The 17,433-nt window shown below is 47.1% G+C and overlaps 1 protein-coding gene across 11 annotated transcripts in view; it reads right to left on the reverse strand.

Annotated features, from left to right (window-relative positions):
• TSNARE1 (t-SNARE domain containing 1) overlaps positions 1-17,433 on the reverse strand; it is a 791,067-nt gene that overhangs the window by 509,806 nt on the left and 263,828 nt on the right. The gene's annotated exons all lie outside the window — the stretch shown is intronic.

Raw genomic sequence — 17,433 nt, forward strand, 5'->3', positions numbered from 1 at the left:
AGCCCAAACAGGAATTGGTGAGTGCCTGTAAACTTGTGCACAGTGGCAAAGTGAAACTCCCCCATGAGAGGCTTCATACACGTTCCTTCCAAACCAGTAATTAATGCATTTCAGCTCCTTTTTACCTGACGTTTCATGCGGGAAGCAAACATGCAGGGAATGGAGCTCTGCACACTGCTAGAATAAGGCAGAGACGAGGATCCCCCCACCTGGCCCACAGGGGGGAAAGCATTGTTCCTCTATATGTCTATATGCAACGCAGTCCTATAAAGCTTTGCCTGTAGGAATGACCGGGTTTAATAATCTACTTCCTTTTCAGGCCCCCAAACATCACATTGGGGATCAGTTTTTCTATTCTAGGGAAAGGTATCGTGGTATTACACAGCACAGACACAGCACTGCAGGACAAGTTGCTTGAGGCATATGAAGACTTACATGGGTTTCATAGTTTCTAGGGTCGGAAGGGACCCAAGCAGATCATCTAGTCCGACCCCCTGCCATGGCAGGAAAGAGTACTGGGGTCAAACGACCCCAGCAAGGTGACTGTCCAGCCTCCTCTAAACAACCCCCAGGGTAGGGGCCAGCACCACTTTGCTTGGAAGTTGGCTCCAGACCCTAGCTGCCCTGACCGTGAAGTCGCGCCTCCTGATGTCTAGTCTGAATCTCCCCTCTGCCAGCTTGTGACTGTTATTCCTGGTCACTCCTGGCGGTGCTCGGGGGAACAGGGACCCCCCCCAATGCCTGCTGGTCCCCTCTGACTAGTTTGTAACAGGCCACTAGACCCCCCTCAGCCTTCTCTTGTGGAGGCCGAACAGGTTCAGGTCCCGTCGCCTCTCCCCGTAGGGCCTGCCCTGCTGCCCCCGATCATGCGAGTGGCCTCCTCTGGACCCCCTCCATGTTGTCTACTGATAACCTGCCTCCATACACAAGGAAAGGAGAGGAAGGAAATAAATGTGACCCGACATGCTCAAGCCCTGCTGTAGGAAAATGATGCTTTACTTAAGCCATACTTCAAGTGGGGGTTGCATCCTCAGTTCAAGGGTTCGGTGATAATTACGCGATTGCGGAGAAGTCAATCGTCACTGGGACGTTTAAACAGGCATCTATCTGGAGACACGGCTTCAGCTTCCGGGCAAGGCTCAGTCCCGGACCTACCACTCTTTACTCTTCCCTTGCCCTCCGGCAGCGATTTGTGATTCTAAGAAGTGGCGTTTTCCTACTTTTTTCCCCGTGTCTTAAGGATTTTGTACAACCACAGTGTTTTTGACCTTGCCTGAGGTGCACACTACAGGAAACCGGAAAAGGGGAAAAGCCTGCCTGTGATAAAGTAAGAGCAAGTATGTGTGAGATGCTAATAGAGACCTGCATTTATATTGTGGCTGCAAATAATTCTGATCCCTCTTTTTAAATCAGATTTCCATAAGCCATTATGTGCCACACCCCTAAATTGCAGACTGAAGAGTTACGAGTCACCGATGCATGAAAGGGAAAAGAAAATCTATGATAGAAACGAGTCCTTAATGCCCAGTCAACACGGTGTGGTCCCCAGAGCACGTTCTCAAGCCGTTTACAGTTCAAATGTGCTACTCAATAGATGTTCTCTGCTGCTTCCCTCTGGAGATTATTCTTCTGCCAAATGGATCTCGCTATTAGGAAAACTTCCCTGTGGTTTCTCGGCTTCACCCCATTTTTAACCGGGTGTAAAGCCTTCGATTGACCATATCGGGCTGCCATAAGAACTTCAGCGAGCCTCTGACCAAACTCAAGACCGGGGCCAACGTGAGCCGAGATGCAGTCAAAACCAACCACATGCGACTCCGGACCAACCCTAACCTGTAAAGTTTTTTGGTTTTGTTTTGTTTTCCAGTGACACATATTTAATAGTCTCTTAAATCTCCAAATAACATAGGCAAGGACGTCTGTGTCAAGGGACCAACTCCATAGGACAAAAGTCAACCAGCAGCATCTACACGCTGACCTATTTAGACATCCAATAACCTGGAAAGCGAGAGGAGAGTATCATGGACCTTCTGACACGAGGAACAAAAGTTGGTTCCAGCAGATAAGTGAATAATAAATGCCCCAACCCCTGGAGATCACGCACGGCCACAGGTAGGAAGCAATCAGGCATGGCTTCACATGATCACTCGGTGCAACTTCTCAAAGCTGCAAGCTGAGGAAGCCCGTCAAGATGACCTGAGTTGTTAAGATACTACCACAGCATTTGGGACACCTGTCAGGGGCTTTCATTTCCCCCTGCAGCAAAATGTCTTTGATTTCTTGTTTTTTACTGCTTATATTTTGGAGGATGTTAATTTGGCTCTACAGCCACTGCTGCCGTTGAGAGTTCGCCCCGGCAGAGAAGCAATGTTTTTGGCCAGTAACTATTTCGGAGGCCGCAGCAGCGAGAAAAGTGGAGCGACGCACTGTTAAAAGGAACGCCTGTACGTGGCCGAGTGAAGATACTTACTGAGACTGTAAAAAGATGGGGGGCCAAGGGGTGGAGAGCATGAGAAACAGCTGTGGCCTAATAAAAAACTGAAAGCCTCAGACTTCATAAGACGCAGTGTTAAAATATTACGACCCTCCCAGATAAAAAACAGGGCTGCCAATAGGCAGTAAATGGTTTGCATGCCCCACTGCTAATGGAGTGCAGGGCCACAAGTGAGGAAAGGTGCATTTTAATTACCGCAGACCCTGGCAGCGGCGGGGAGTTTTCAGTGGAAGCGTTGCAGAAGCACATGTGCAAATCAATTCTCCTCCATTTCCTTAATGGGGCACTGCCAAGAACACGCCAATGGCTGCTGCTGCTTTCCCCCCCGCCCCCCTTCCCTCCTTTTCCATTCACTTGTGTGTTGCATTTCCTTAAAAGGTAGCAAGGAAACACAGCATCCTTTGCCACTGATCGTCGCTTCTCGCCTTTGGAAAACAGTGATTTATTTTTCTCAAATTTCTAAAGCGGCAGCAGTGACTTTAGGGATGTTTGTTTCTCAGTTCTCAAACAAGCCTCTGGTTGTTTGCCTACAAAACGGCACAGGCAATCGCATCAATGTGCCTGAACCAGAAGTGTCGGCACTCCACTCCCCAGTCTGCATGAGCAAAGAGCATCTATAATGCACTTCTGAGGACACGCAAGAGGAATCCTCAATCCAAGTCGTGGTCTGCGCAGCCCTGGACCCCTAAACGGGTCACTCTGCTGCATGGGGCAATGTGAATATTGCATTTTTCTGATCTATCACATCACAAACAATGGGTTATTTTATTTGATTTTATTTTTATTGTATTTTAATATTGCGCTAGTGCCTACAGGTCCCATCTGAGATCAGATACGCAGCTGTGCTAGCTACTCTACAATGATGTGCAGTCTCTGCCACAGATAGCTCATGATCTAAAAAAGAAAAGAGAGAGTGGGAAGAGAAGGAGAAGGGCAGCGACTTCCTGCAGGCAAAGACAGGTGCAGCGGTCATCTCCTATTATACCCCTGCAACATGGACAATATCGAAGGTTGTGGTCATACCAGGAGTGCCAGTTCACTGCCAGTGCCCCACACCGTCCTAGCACTGTCATTTCCCTCCTTCTAACAGTGTGGCGACTTCCGTTTAAATGCAATTGAGACTGGAAGATGTGCCACACGTAAGTTCAGAAAGAAAGCAAAAGCGTTTAAATGCATCTAAACAAAAACCCACACAGAGTACTTGCTGTGGCGGGCCAGTTGGGGGCGCTCCTGCGTTGAGCCACCCACCTCCCTGCACCCGACCACCTTCCCAGCTCCCCCTGGGGCGCCTCATGTCCGGCTGACCCCCTCCTGGAGCACCCTCACTAGCCTGGGGGTAACGTAGCTGCCACCACCCCGAGAAGGGACTGTCTCGGCCCTGTGTCCTCGGGGAAATGCAGGCCTAATAATCCTACGGGTACTCGACCCAGTACAGGCACTTGGGGCACTTCCCCAAGTTGGGGGCCAAAAAGGAAAGCCTCCCTTAGTCCGCAGACCTAAGGGGCCTCTTAGGCATAATTTAGACCCACCCCTCAATAAGTCTCCTACACCAGTCACAAAGGAGAACTGCACTGATTACAGGGGTAGGGTGAAAATAGGGTACAAGATTGAGCAATATCATAGAAATCCCATAGAGCAAAACAGTGTGGCTGCGGTAGCCTTTTGATCACGCATCTGAGTTACTGCCAGCTAGATATCTAATCAGATCTTGAGTAGCTTACTCACAAGCATCATCCCCAGGCTGTTGGAGATCCCCTCTGGAGGCAGGCCACTCCTCACTCATGAGTTATGGGGGTGAGAGCCAGTTTCAGATGGTAAACTCCTCTCCATGTCTGAGTCCCCCGCATGGCTGCTGCCCCTTCCTCCTGGGCAGTCTTAACTTATATGGCCCCTGTGACCTCATTCCCCTGGACCAATGGAGGCCAGCACCTGTTGGCTGTCGGCCAACCAATTTGAAATACATCACTAGTTGCTGGCCAGACTCCAGCCCACCAGGTAGAAGCCCCTCACCCAGGTAGGCGATACCAGTCCTGTACCCAGAGGGAGCAGGTTTCCCCCCCTATCAGGACTGTATTCATCTCAGGTTACCTAAAGAGAGAAGGTAAGGGTGCGTCTCCTCTGATGGGCCCATCCTAATCAAATTGTCACAGCACAGAGATTTTGGGGAGAAACAAAGGTGGCTTCCTGCCACACTTGCATAGCACTTTGTATGCACAGGTGTATACTGAACCAGCAGGATACTATACAGCTAAGGATTCAATGCAGACCCTTGCCACTAATTATCTTTGCACCTAGGCAAAGGCTGCGCTATGATCATCTTAGAGATGGGGATGATGAGATGCAGGCTGACTGCTGGAGTGACTTCCACAGAAGGAGTCGGTGTCAGAGGTCAAAACAGCTACCCGGACTTCCTAATGTTCATCTTCCCACCTGCCAATGCCTGCTGTGCTTCAACCAAAAAAACTTCAGCAGCGGGAGAAGTGATGTGTGTCTGTACAGCCTCTGATGCACACTGGGCTGACAGGTGCTTGAATAAATCAGTCATTAGCTCCAAGTGGCATTGACTGCTGCAGTGAAAACAGAAATCCGGATGCCTTGGCAAGTGGAAATCCCTGAATACAAGTCAATTCTGGAGCCTAAGCAGTCTTATAGTGGCTTGTCTCTACTGATCTGTATATAATTAACTTCAAAAGGGGCTGGGGTGCAGGTCAAGACAACAAAAAGTAGCACAGGTATCAACAGGAGTTTCCTTATGCCTGAGCCTAATGAAAATCGCCTGCATACCCAGTGTTAATCATTCCTGCCTATTAATTATTTCACACTAATTTGCAGTTGCTAATGGCTTTTCTGCAGCCAGGTGTACTCAATTGCCTTCCTGAACTCAATTTTGTAGCAAATCTAAAATACCTAGAAGGTTAGAGAAAAGAAGACCAATAATTACAGTTGCTGCAGTAAAAGAAAAAAAGAAAGCAAGAGCCCTGCTTTAAATCTTTGTTTGAGGGGCTTTGTATGGTAGTATTTGAGTGCCTCGCAACCTATGACGCACGCATCCTAAACACAACCCTGAGAGTTAGAAAACTGCTGGTTCCCCTATATTGCATGAGGCAGAGACAGTTATATGTTTGGATACTTATACATTAGGAGTGGGGTGGAAGGTGCAGAGGCATGCCTATACTTGCATGGTTAAATGCCAGGCATCATTTTAAAGCACCCTTTTCAGCACTGTCTGCAGGCTATCAGCACATCTCCAGAGGCAGCTGGATGAAAGTGAACCCATGCAAGCATCCGGTGATGCCAGTAAAGCAGAGAAAAGCACCTGCAAGGTTTAGCTCCTTAGGAGAACAACTTTGAAGTGAAGACCCTGTTCTGCAAATACAGCTATGCTGCATTCAAACTATGAAGCTGGCCCCATCTAGGAACACGCTCATGAGACGAGTCTCCTAAATCTAAATTGGGGACAGGTCTCCTAAATCTAATAAACTTTTTTTTTTCTTTTTTTTTTAAACATCTTCACATCAAAATGTGGAACTTGCTTCTTTAGTCCGTCTATACCAATTAAATCAAAAATAAAGACATGGATGGAGACTGGCCACAGTGAAGAAGCCAACATAGCTAGAGAAGAAAATAAAAAAGAAAACTAGTAGAAGAGTGGTAGGAAGAATAAGGAGAGAGGAGAGAGGAATGGAGCAAGGAATGATGGTCTAGCGAGAGGTAAGGAAGAAACCAGACTGCACCATGAGACCATCAGCCAATGCAGACCCTATATTCATGTGTTGCAAAGAAGGGAGACCTAAACAGTTAGCAAGGTATGGTAATCTCATCTAATCCATGCAGTCTGCTGCTCTAAGGTACTGCTGATGGGCGAGCAGAGTAGATAAAACTTTACTAAAATGGATAAATCCCAAGGGGAAAAAAATAAAAAATCAGTAAACCAGAATCAGACTCCCCTTACATTGCACTCTTCTTTCTAATCTCTGTGATGGCAAGCTCTCTGGGGCAAGAAATAATGCATACATGTGCACAGTGCATAGCACCACTTGACGTCAATCCATGACAGGGCATCCTAACCATTGCTACAATTCAAATAAAGGAAGAATTAAAAAAGGAGCATGTCGGTTTAATCTGCAAGATGCAACTGGTGCACAAGGATTTTTTTCCCACTTGTCGCCTTCCTTCTAAGGCAGCAAGCTATCACAAAAGATGGAGAGCTTAAATGCCTAGGAGATAACTGGGGGAATCTGCTTATGGAGAAACCTCTGAATTTTACTTCATTTTCTTTATGTGCCTCCGTGCGTAGTGAGTCAACCATGGGCTGGCATGTTCCCCAACATGGATCACCTCCCCTGTTTGCTGTGCATCATCTTCCAGACAAAAAAAGCCATTAACCTTAAGGAGTTGGTTCTGGATGACTAATGGGCAGGCTAAGGAGGGCGTCTCACGGGCAGACCCCCATGGGCAGAATGAAGGGGGGAGGGCTTAGAGAGGGGGAACTTGCAAGCAGCAAAGCCAGGAAAGCAGCTGGCTGTGCTCGCCTCTGAAGACCGGGGGCTCAAGGGAAAAAAAAAGGCTCGGGCAAAAGAAGGATTTCTGCAGCAACAAAGTCTAGCACAGAGGACCTCAAAGCTGGGTCCCATGAAGGCGTAGGAGACAGAGGACTTGTGCCCAGGAAAAGTGTCTGAGCCCCCTAGGGAACAAGAAGCGTCAAACACACCGGTGCAACGTGACAGGACCCAAATCAGCAGTTTGGTGAAGACCCAAATGGGGAGAGGGACATCTTGGCTGAGCTAATCTGGCCTGCACATAGGATGCTTTGCATACCAAGGATGGAGAAACATGTGTGTGACTGAGAATCCAGGAGGCCACCGATTTCCTGTGAAAATGGCTCCCCTGGATTAGAGATGGTCCGATTTAACTGGCCACCTACTCCTGGGCAAGACAAAACAACGCTTAACGGCAAGAACACTAGTGAACTGTGAATGTCTCGAGAGTGAAGTTTCCTGCAGTTGCTTAGGGAGACGTTGCACAGCCCGATGCGCCTCCGCGTTCAGATTCCTCCCTTCCCCCGGCAGAACAACCTCTCCTGAAATTCAGAGCATGTAGACAACTCAAAACATCTTAGCATTAGGAGCACAATTCTGCATACCAACAAGAACCGGCTTATAAATATAGAGAGACATCCATATAAATATCTTTTCATATTGTAATCAAGATTCAATCAGACCCACTTTGCATTATTTTTAATTAACTTATTTTTAATCCCTTTTGTTTCCTCCGTTAGCGTTTGTGCTAATAAGCTGACGCTGAAGTAGAATGCAGCAGTGCATGCGCATCTTGGTATATTCTTCCCAAGTCTACAGCTCACCCTTTAAGTTTCAAAGGTCCACAGTTAATTTTAGCAAGGCTTTTGATACGGTCTCCCACAGCATCCTCACAAGCAAGCTACGGAAGTACGGGCTGGATGAATGGACTGAACGGTGGACACAAAACTGACTGGATCGTTGGGCTTAGAGGGTAGTAATCAACAGCTTGATGTCTAGTTGGCAGCTGGTATCAAGTGGAGTGTGCCAGGGGTCGGTCCTGGGGCCGCTTTTGTTCAATGTCTTCATCTACGACCTGGAAGATGGGATGCAGTGCAAGCTTGCAGATGACTCCAAGCTGGGGGGAGTCATACATATGCAGGAGAGTAGAGCTAGGATTCAGAGAGACAAATTGGAGGATTGGGCCAAAACAAATCTCACAAGGTTCAATAAGGACAAGAGCAAAGTTGTGCACTTAGTACAGAGCAATCCCATACACCGGTGCAGGCTGGGGCGACAGGCTGGGCAGCAGCTCTGCAGAAAAGGACCTGGGGGGACAGGGGACAAGAAGATGGACAGGAGCCAGCAGCATGCCCTTGGTGCCAAGAAGGTGACCGGCATCCTGGGCTGCATCGGCAGGAGCGTTGCCGGCAGATCAGGCAGTGATTTTTCCCCTCTATTCAGACTGGGGAGGCCACATCTCCAGTTCAGTTTTGGGCCCCCCTACAGAAAGGATGTGGACTCATTGGAGAGAGACCAGTGGAGGGGAATGGAAATGGTTGTGGGGCTGGGGGACGTGACTGGTGAGGAGAGGCCGAGGGAACTGGGCTGATTTAGTCTGGAGAAGAGAAAACAGAGGGGGGTTGAATAGCAGCCTTCACCTCCCTGCAGGGGGGCTGCAAAGGGGATGGAGCTGGGCTGGTCTCAGTGGGGGCAGACGATAGGACAAGGAGAAATGGGCTCAAGCTGCAGCAAGGGAAGTCGAGGATGGACATTAGGGAAAACTTTCTCACTAGGAGGGTAGTAAAAAACTGAAACAGGCCACCCAGAGAGGTTGTGGACTCTCCATCCTTGGAGGTTTTCAAGCACCAGCTAAATAAAGCCTTGGCTGGGATGATGTAGTTGAGGCTGGTCCTGCTTTCAGCAGGGGATTGGACTGGATGTGACCTCCTAAGGTCCCTTCTTTTCTATGATCCTGCTAGGAGAAAAGTAATATATTATCAAAACGTCATCTTGGGCAGATGCCTGAAGGAGAAAGCTCACAATGAAGGCAACTAAGTCCAATTCCCAGGTCTGCTAATGACACTGGTTGTGGTTTTTAGCAAATCAAGTAACCTTTTGGTGCATCTATATAGTCCACAGTAATATGGATACACATGTTGGCATTTTAGGGATACCATCCTCATAGCCCTCTAACAGTATTCAAGAAAGAAACCACAATCGACATTCAGAAGGACCAGCTGCCCATGCACTCCTCGTGCTTATGTCCAAGTAGTTAGACTACGCAGCCACTTCAAAGGATCACAGTGCCCGGAGTGAGCCTGAACGTTAAAAGCTTTGACCCTCCGTGACATCATTACAGCTGATTTAACCAATGTACCTACAGCACATAGGGAACATTAGCTCGGTAATGCTTTACAGAGTATCCCTACTGCACAGAGAGCAATCAACATGCTGCAAAAGCAAGGAAAGAAAAGCTGCCTCTAATGTAAGCACCCATTAACACTATTGCTCTTCAGTCCATACTGCGACACTGGGTTTCGGCCAGGCAGGAAAATCTGGGCACTGGACACCCGATACAACTAAACCAATCTATCAATACAGCCTGGACTTGACCACATTCCCTTTGCGTAGCAAGGACTGTGTTGAGATTCAATAGGCAAACTATAACTGCAAACCTGGAAAGTCCACATCTATAGCCCTGGTGACAGAAATCACCAGGTTGGCCAGGTTATTCCTACATGCCATCAAGAACACCCCAGAGAAAGCCTCTGGTATGACATATGACTAAAAGAGACGCAATCTGATCAGAAGAGTAATGACCAGAAACAGAGATGCAAGGCAGAGTCTGCAGCCCACTGACCACAAGACAATCTGGTGGAGGTTTGAATTTTTGGAGGGTTTTGAGACCTAGTCCAATTAACCTTTATGCCCCACAACAGGCTCCAACTTATTCAGCTGGAAAGCTCAAGATATGGTTACTAGTATCAGGAGCCTTTCACCACCAGATCAAAATCTGTTCTAGGTTTGCTACGATTTCAGGGTCATTTTCATCCCACACCAGGTTGGTAGGCAGCATGAAACGTGTTGGTGGGATCTCAGCCCCGCTCCTAGCAGTCGCATCTCAGGAGTGATCAGAAGTGTTGCCGTCTCCACAGAAGAAGCGCTTTTTCCTTCGACACGCTTCGGCAGCTTGCTCCTGGTCAGGAACAAAGCATGTTTCAAGAGGCAATATGACAAAATGTCCCGCGCCGTTGTGTACACGTTGGATGGAGAATACTTTTCAAGGCTCTTAACGGCCTTTCGCTACCACAAAGTGCTCTTTACAATTAAAATACAGTCGAGGCTAAACTTTTGGAAGGAACAGTAGCTTTGTGGCACAGATTAAGCAGCTGCTGCTTTTGGTGGAGTGTGGAATTTGGGTTTTGGTTCGGTAGTTTTATAATTAAGAATTTCCCTGCTTTTTAATCAAGAAGGAGGAAAATATTAAAGGTTTTGCATAATTCCGATTTATTAACTAGATGCAGCTAAAGAGGTTTTAAAACATAACATTATTTTAATCTTTTCTACCAGGAAAGGATTAGGCAGGAAGTCTAAGACCATTCACTTTTGATTGAAATAAGTCAGCATACTGGAAAAGGCCCATTCACTTTAAAACCTTTCGTATCCATTGCCTCCCCACTTCTTCAGCATGGAATATCTAACTCATCTTGCATTTCTTCGTGCTGTACAAACTAGCAAAAGGATGACTTGGGATGGTTCCAGCCTGCATTTTAAAAGGATACTCAAGCAGGTTAGGGAGAAAAGGAGGATTTAAAGCGTTTCCCCAAATGTATTTTTTATGATTACATGTATTTAGGTTCTGTAAAAACAGCTTTTTAAGCTTTCACTGAAATATTTGAAGAAATGTTTAGAGTCTAAACATGATGATACTATGTCAATGGAAAAACTGATGAGAGGCTGACTTGAAACCAGCAAAACATTAAACGAGTCTACGTTCATTGAGCAAGGCAAAGACAACGTGACGTGTACATATACCTAGAATAAACAATCAAAAACCTGTGTGTTTGATTCAGAAATATAGTTGTTATTATGATCCAGCACTTTGGGTATAGGGGCGTGTGATTTTTTGTCTTTTTTTTTTATGCACTGGTCATTGGAGCATCTTTGAGATATATATATATATTTTTTTTTTTTTTTTTTTGCAAACTGGGCTACTGTTTATAGCCTGTTAATAAACTGTTTATAGCCTGTTATAGCTACTGTTAATAAAAGGGGGAGAAAAACTGCCTAGTCTCTGAACCAGAAGTTATGTCAGAGGAATCAGCCCCCCCAAAATGCTTGGATGCTTATCTTGCTGGGGTGATCTGACCCCAGCTGACTTCCTGCCCCTCGGAGCCGGGGCTGGACCTGATGATCTTGCGAGGTCCCGTCCAGCCCCAGCGTCTATGAAATGGATGACAAGGATGAAAGAAATCCTTAAACGCAGGCCGCGTGGATTCCAGTGGAAATCACCAATGTTGTTGGGCATTTTTCCCCCACCCTTCCTTTAAAAATATGAATGCCTTAAAGACAGCCCTTCAGTCTTGATAACCGGAAAGTGCACTGGATAAAAGGTTAGTAATAAAAATGAGTGAGAATTTGTGATGCCAGGAGACACCAAGCTGGAAGGCTTCCAGCCCTCTGATGAGTCACAGATCTAACGGGAAAGATAATGACTGTGTGACAAGCAAGTATGCCTCGATAGCGGTGACAGTCAGATTGAGATGAACAGTGTGGGAGATGAGAGAGTTCTCCTTACAGCTCACAAAGCTGGCAGCCAATAAAATACAACTGACGGTGATATTTTTTTTCCCCCTTTTCCTAGCAAATGCAAGACTGCAGAGGAGGTAAGAGTCTGCAGCTGCACCCACCGCGCAGCATGATTTTGTCAGCACCCACAAGCTATGTGGGAGTAAGCTAAGAGAATAAGTGCATGGGAACTCGCCAAAAAGAGGCCGCGTGCTACAGGACTGATACCGGGACTCCAATAGAGGGCATTCTCGACTCTGCAACAACTCGACGCCGCTGCTAGGAGAGAAAGAGTGTTTAACCCAGTATTTCTTCATCTTTTTAGACTCAAAACACCTTCATTAAGACTCAAGGCACCCTCAGAAATAGCCACGTTTTAGCTTTCGCTCAATTCTCGCCTACAGAAAAAGAACAGGGCAATTCTTTCACTGCAAAGAACTCCGAAAGAGCACCACCAGTCCGAATATCTGACTCTCTGGATTGCTACCTGACTTGTACTAGTATTTTGATACCTATAAATATAGCACAAAGTACTCCATATTCATGCAAAAGGAAATTATAAAATATTTTAAGACATTTTCAACTCTTCTATCTGGTAATATTGCCAAGAACATTACTAGTTCACAAAAAAATATCCAGTGATGTTAGCATCAACTCCAATAAATAGGATTTGGGTAAATCCTATCACATTTACCCAAAGGACCTTGTCTGCCTAAATCCTTAGACCAACACGGCTACAACTTAATACCCCTGGATTCCTACTTGGCATTTCTGGGTTCATCTTGTGCGTATGTAAGGGGTTTACACGACGAACACTGCTAATATTGGGTGGCACCCTAACAGGATGTCGTGGTACCGCCATTATGAATCCTTAAAAGGGTGTTGTGGTACCTCTATTAAGAATCACCCGGTTCAACCCTGGTATCTCGGCAAATCCCAAATTTAGCTGAACAGTACCTGGAAGGTTGCATAAAAGGGTATTTTATGCTCCAAGGCTAAGAGAACAAGAATGCAGGACAAACAGCTTGAAATTCGAAGCACATAAAGTAAGAAACGCAAACCACATGCACGCAAGGTGAAGAAGTCAAAGCAAAGGAACAGGAAAGCAAGCTGACAGCCGAGGTCTTCTTGGGCTCAGGCATCAGTCACAACAAGAATCAAGATGTATTTCAGAAGCGAACAGCAAGTTAAGCAAATGATTTAGAAACAGCCAAACACAGAAGCATGTTCGTGGTGGTAGCTACCATGCGGCCATTGGGTTAGACAACTTCAGCCACCCCGGGACGAAAAGAGCAAAGTGAAATATTAACGGCTCTGAGCACTGGGCAAATGGGGGGGAGAATTTCATTGACCTGAACTTCAGGACCAACTCCCGTACGAAGGTAAAGTATATAAAATGGCTTTTAAAGACATTAATAACTTATGTGCCCAGAACTTGGATTTACTGTATTTACTTGAATAGAAGACGACCCTGATTATAAGACAGCCCCTTCAATAACTGGATCCTATATATGGAAAATATATAATTCGTTATAATTTTCCAGGTATAGAATCTAAGTATTGGAGGTTTGCCTTGGCTTTGTCCCCCTCCCACTGCCACAGCAGGGAAAATAAATCTGGGGGGTCAGGTAGCCCTTTGCTTCTCCCTAACTTTTTCCCCTGGCAGCCCCTTCCCCCTCTCTGTACTGTCAGACTCTGTTCTCCCCAACTGCATGGCCGAGAAGAGCACATTGGAAAACAATAACCTTGAAATTAAACATGTAACAATTTGCATGCACTACCGATGCACTCGGTGTATCCAGAATGGATGCACGTTACCATTTTTTGAAACTACTGCAAGCTTTAGCACATATAGTCCAGAAACACAGGTGCCCCGCCCCCTGATCACCAGCTTGGGACCAGAAGTCCCACCCCTAGCCCCTGACCTTTGCCACCTGAAGTCCCTCCCCTCGTCCCAGAAATACTCCTTTTGGGGGTGGGGGTGGGGGAGGTGGGTTGCCATCTTGGAACCACGAAAAACAACAAATCATACACTAAAAAATCAAACATCTACTATAACATATTCTATTTTAAAATAGAATATTTTTAAAAAAAATTTTTAACATATATATTTTTTGTCCTGATTATGTATGTTTGCATAGTATATATAGCGGCAATTGCATAATACTTCAAAATACACGATCTTACTCTTGAATATTGTGGGCAGGGGTAAGGGGGGAGTATGTGGTGGGGATGCAGGTGTGTGGCTGTGGAGTAGGTAGTTGTGTGTGATGTGATGTGGGTCTGGTGGGTGTGGTGTGTGGGGGAGAGTTGGGGGTATGGAGTGTGTGGGTATGTGGGGTACGGTGGGAAGTGGGGTGTAAGAATGTGTGTGGCAGTTGTGGGTGGGTGGGCAGGTACGGGTGTGCATATGGGGTGTGGGGGGGAGCGGGGGGGACGGTTCTTGGAGTCCCTGAAGCGTGCAAGTCCCTGGAGCCACATGCGACAGCAATGAGCGGCACGAGCCCTGCCCAGCCCCACAGCATGCAGCTCCTGCCCAAGTCCCTGGCCACACATGGCAGCAGCAAACAGGGCCAGCCCCACATGGCCCCACAGTGCTCCCACTCAAGTCCCCACCCGCACATGGCAGCAGCATGCAGGGCCAGCCCCATAGTGCACAGCTCCCTACCAAGTTTCCGGACACACGGAAGCAGCGCACAGGGCCAACCTGACCCAGCCCCATAGCACGCAGCTCCTGTGCTCCTGCAGCATTCAGGATCCGCCCCACCCGGATCCACAGCTGCTGCACACCTAGCCCTTTCTCCCCCCCAACAGGGAAGTCCCATGCTCCCTGACCAGTGGGGCCCTTACCTGAATTCCCAGTCTCGCAGGCAGGGAGGCTGGGAACAGCCATGGGGGGACAGGCACAAGCTTGCCAGGTGGAGGCATAGTTTCATAGTTTCTAGGGTCGGAAGGGACCTGAGCAGATCATCTAGTCCGACCCCCCACCATGGCAGGAAAGAGCACTGGGGCCAAACGACCCCAGCAAGGTGTACACCTAGCCTCTCAGCTCTGTGCCCCTGCCTCGAGGCTGGGACAGGTCAGGCCAGACGGGGTAGAGGCGGCTGCTTACCAACCAGAGCCACACCTCCTACATGGAGGCAACAGCTTGCAGAGGGGCAACCCAGGACCAGGGCATGTAAAGGGCTTATGGAGAGGCCCCATGGGCTGGATGGAATTGCCTGGCTGGCTGGATCTGGCCTGCGAGCCGTATTTTGCCTGCCCGCGGACATGGGGGTATTTTTCCCCATGCCAACGGGGGGCGGGACCGGGAACCAAGCTCTTTTTGTATTTGAGTAAATACAATACATTTTACATAAAAACTCACATATAGAAACACGCATGCCTGCAGTCATCTTCACTGCCATCACCATGCGCCCACCCCACGTGGATGGGTTAGCTAGAGTCACTCCTGAAGTACCTTAGCTTTCAACTGGGAAATTTCAAATCAAAGTCATCAAAGGCTGGATCCTCTTTAGCTGATGGGACACGACAAGCGGAGGTGGTGTAACAAAAGGCCACCAGTAGACTTGTGAGAACCAATTCACCTATTTTATGAATACATAGTCATTGGACGTGGGAGAATAATGGAAAAGCAATTAGGTATACCATGCTTCTAATTGGGATCTGTAAAGGTCAGCATTTCAGTTCTTTGTCCTTAAGCACGCTGCCGCCAGTGAGTAAACTGGCAATGATCTCTCTTTTCATTCCAAGGTTATAAATGCTGGCCTCTGCACATAACACCATTTAGGCCAGCTATACTAGGATCACCTACCTCGAGTGTAGTTTCTGCCATGCAGACATGCCAAATTGCTTCATTTTTGTATCCCCCAGAAGTCTCCTATATTTTCAGAGTGAGCCAGTCCAAGTGTCCACCACAAAATCTTTCTGGTTTCTTTCCTAAGCGCTTTATCTCTCCCCATTCACTACACACAGATGTGTAGACACATCTGCACACAGGCAGGCAGGCCTCTTTTTAAGGACAATGATTATGATGCTAAGAAGAGATCAAGTGAGGAACAACCACACAAGAAGCAAAGTAAATCAGAAGAGATGAAAGATTCAAGTCCAATGACAAAGGTTAATGTCGTCTGGACACATGAAAAGACAAATCAGTGCAGGATACTGTATGGGAGGCTGAGGCTGAGGCACAGGAGATCACAGAAAGGATGGGAAAACAAGGTTCACACAGACAATATTAGAGTTGCTTAAACTCTAATAAATAATGTTAGAGTTGCTTCCTGGGTGAACATTAAAGCAAAAATATGGTGGGTCGATACAAAGAGATGGATGGAATCAGCCTATTGCCTAGACCCAGGGGGATGCGGAAATCAAAGACTGATCAGGATGACACTGTCTCCACACTGGACTCACCTGCATCTCTCCTCCCCACGAATAAATTCCAAGTTTACACATGCATTGACTGCAGTTTCTGCAATGCGTGTACCCCGACACTGCAATCCTGAGCCGAGCAAGGGACTGAAGCAGACAGGACACTCAAGACGAGTTTGGTAAAGTCCTAGGAACGAGCAACCTATTTATCAAAAAAAATGTTGATTCAGGTCCACCAAAACCAGCTGGGAATCTGATATATGTTCCATTTCAACATTTTATTTAAAGTTTTTTTTCTTTCTATTCCAATTTCAAAATCTGAAGTTGTTTTGTTTTTAAATTGGTGGCAATTTAGCCAAAAAAAATATAGGAGGGAGCTGAAAATGAGAACACATATAGTTCTGTTCCCCTAAAACTTTTTTGTTAATCTCCAAACTCTCCACCCTCCCTTCACAGCTTGAAGAAAACTAGAAGGGGACCGGGGGGGGGGGGGTCAGTATTCATATTTCATTTAATAATTTTGTAATTTCATTTCAAACTTAAACTTTTTCTTTTTGTTTGGCTGGAAAACCAAAGGTTTTCTGCAATGTTCTGCTGAAGACCAGCATCTCTGAAAGCCAAGAAATTTGCAAATAGTGAAAAATTAAATTATGGATCTAAAGAATTCTCCATCCCAAGAGGAATCAGTGGCCTGATCTGTACATGTGGCACCTTCAACCAGTCCATGGGTGCCAACTTCATTTGGCCCCACGAGCCGCACCGTGCAGGGCAGGGCGGTCGACTCAAGACCCAGGTGCACCACCAGGGGCCGGATGACGGGTGTCCATGGGCCACGTCTTTGAAACCCCTGCTCTAGTTCGTGGGATCACTGCACTCCCAACACATTTGAAAAACCAGGTATGGGGGCAGGGGGAATCTGTGACAGTCTTCCTTGTACAATCAAGTACACTTCTGAACCTACACCTGTCTTCCACCAGAGTAGCTGCTTATTTTGATGCAGTTACTCCTGATTTCTACTGGCTCAGGTAAGAGCAGAATCAGACCCACTGATTTCTCAGCAGTCAGCCTTTCTACGAATGTCACTGGACACCGTCTCAGTTTATTCCGGGGCATTGCTGGTCATGTAAAGGTGCGGCTGAGACTGGAATGAAATAATTCCCTTCCCTCCGCCTCGCCTCCGTCAGAAGAGATGACAGATCCTGGCTACTATGCTAGACCCTGGCCTTTGCCCTGGTGTGTGCATGCACACACCACACACCC

This window comes from Crocodylus siamensis, chromosome 3 (genome assembly GCF_052110815.1).
Source record: "Crocodylus siamensis isolate JL-2025a chromosome 3, ASM5211081v1, whole genome shotgun sequence".
Taxonomy (NCBI): Eukaryota; Metazoa; Chordata; order Crocodylia; family Crocodylidae; genus Crocodylus; species Crocodylus siamensis.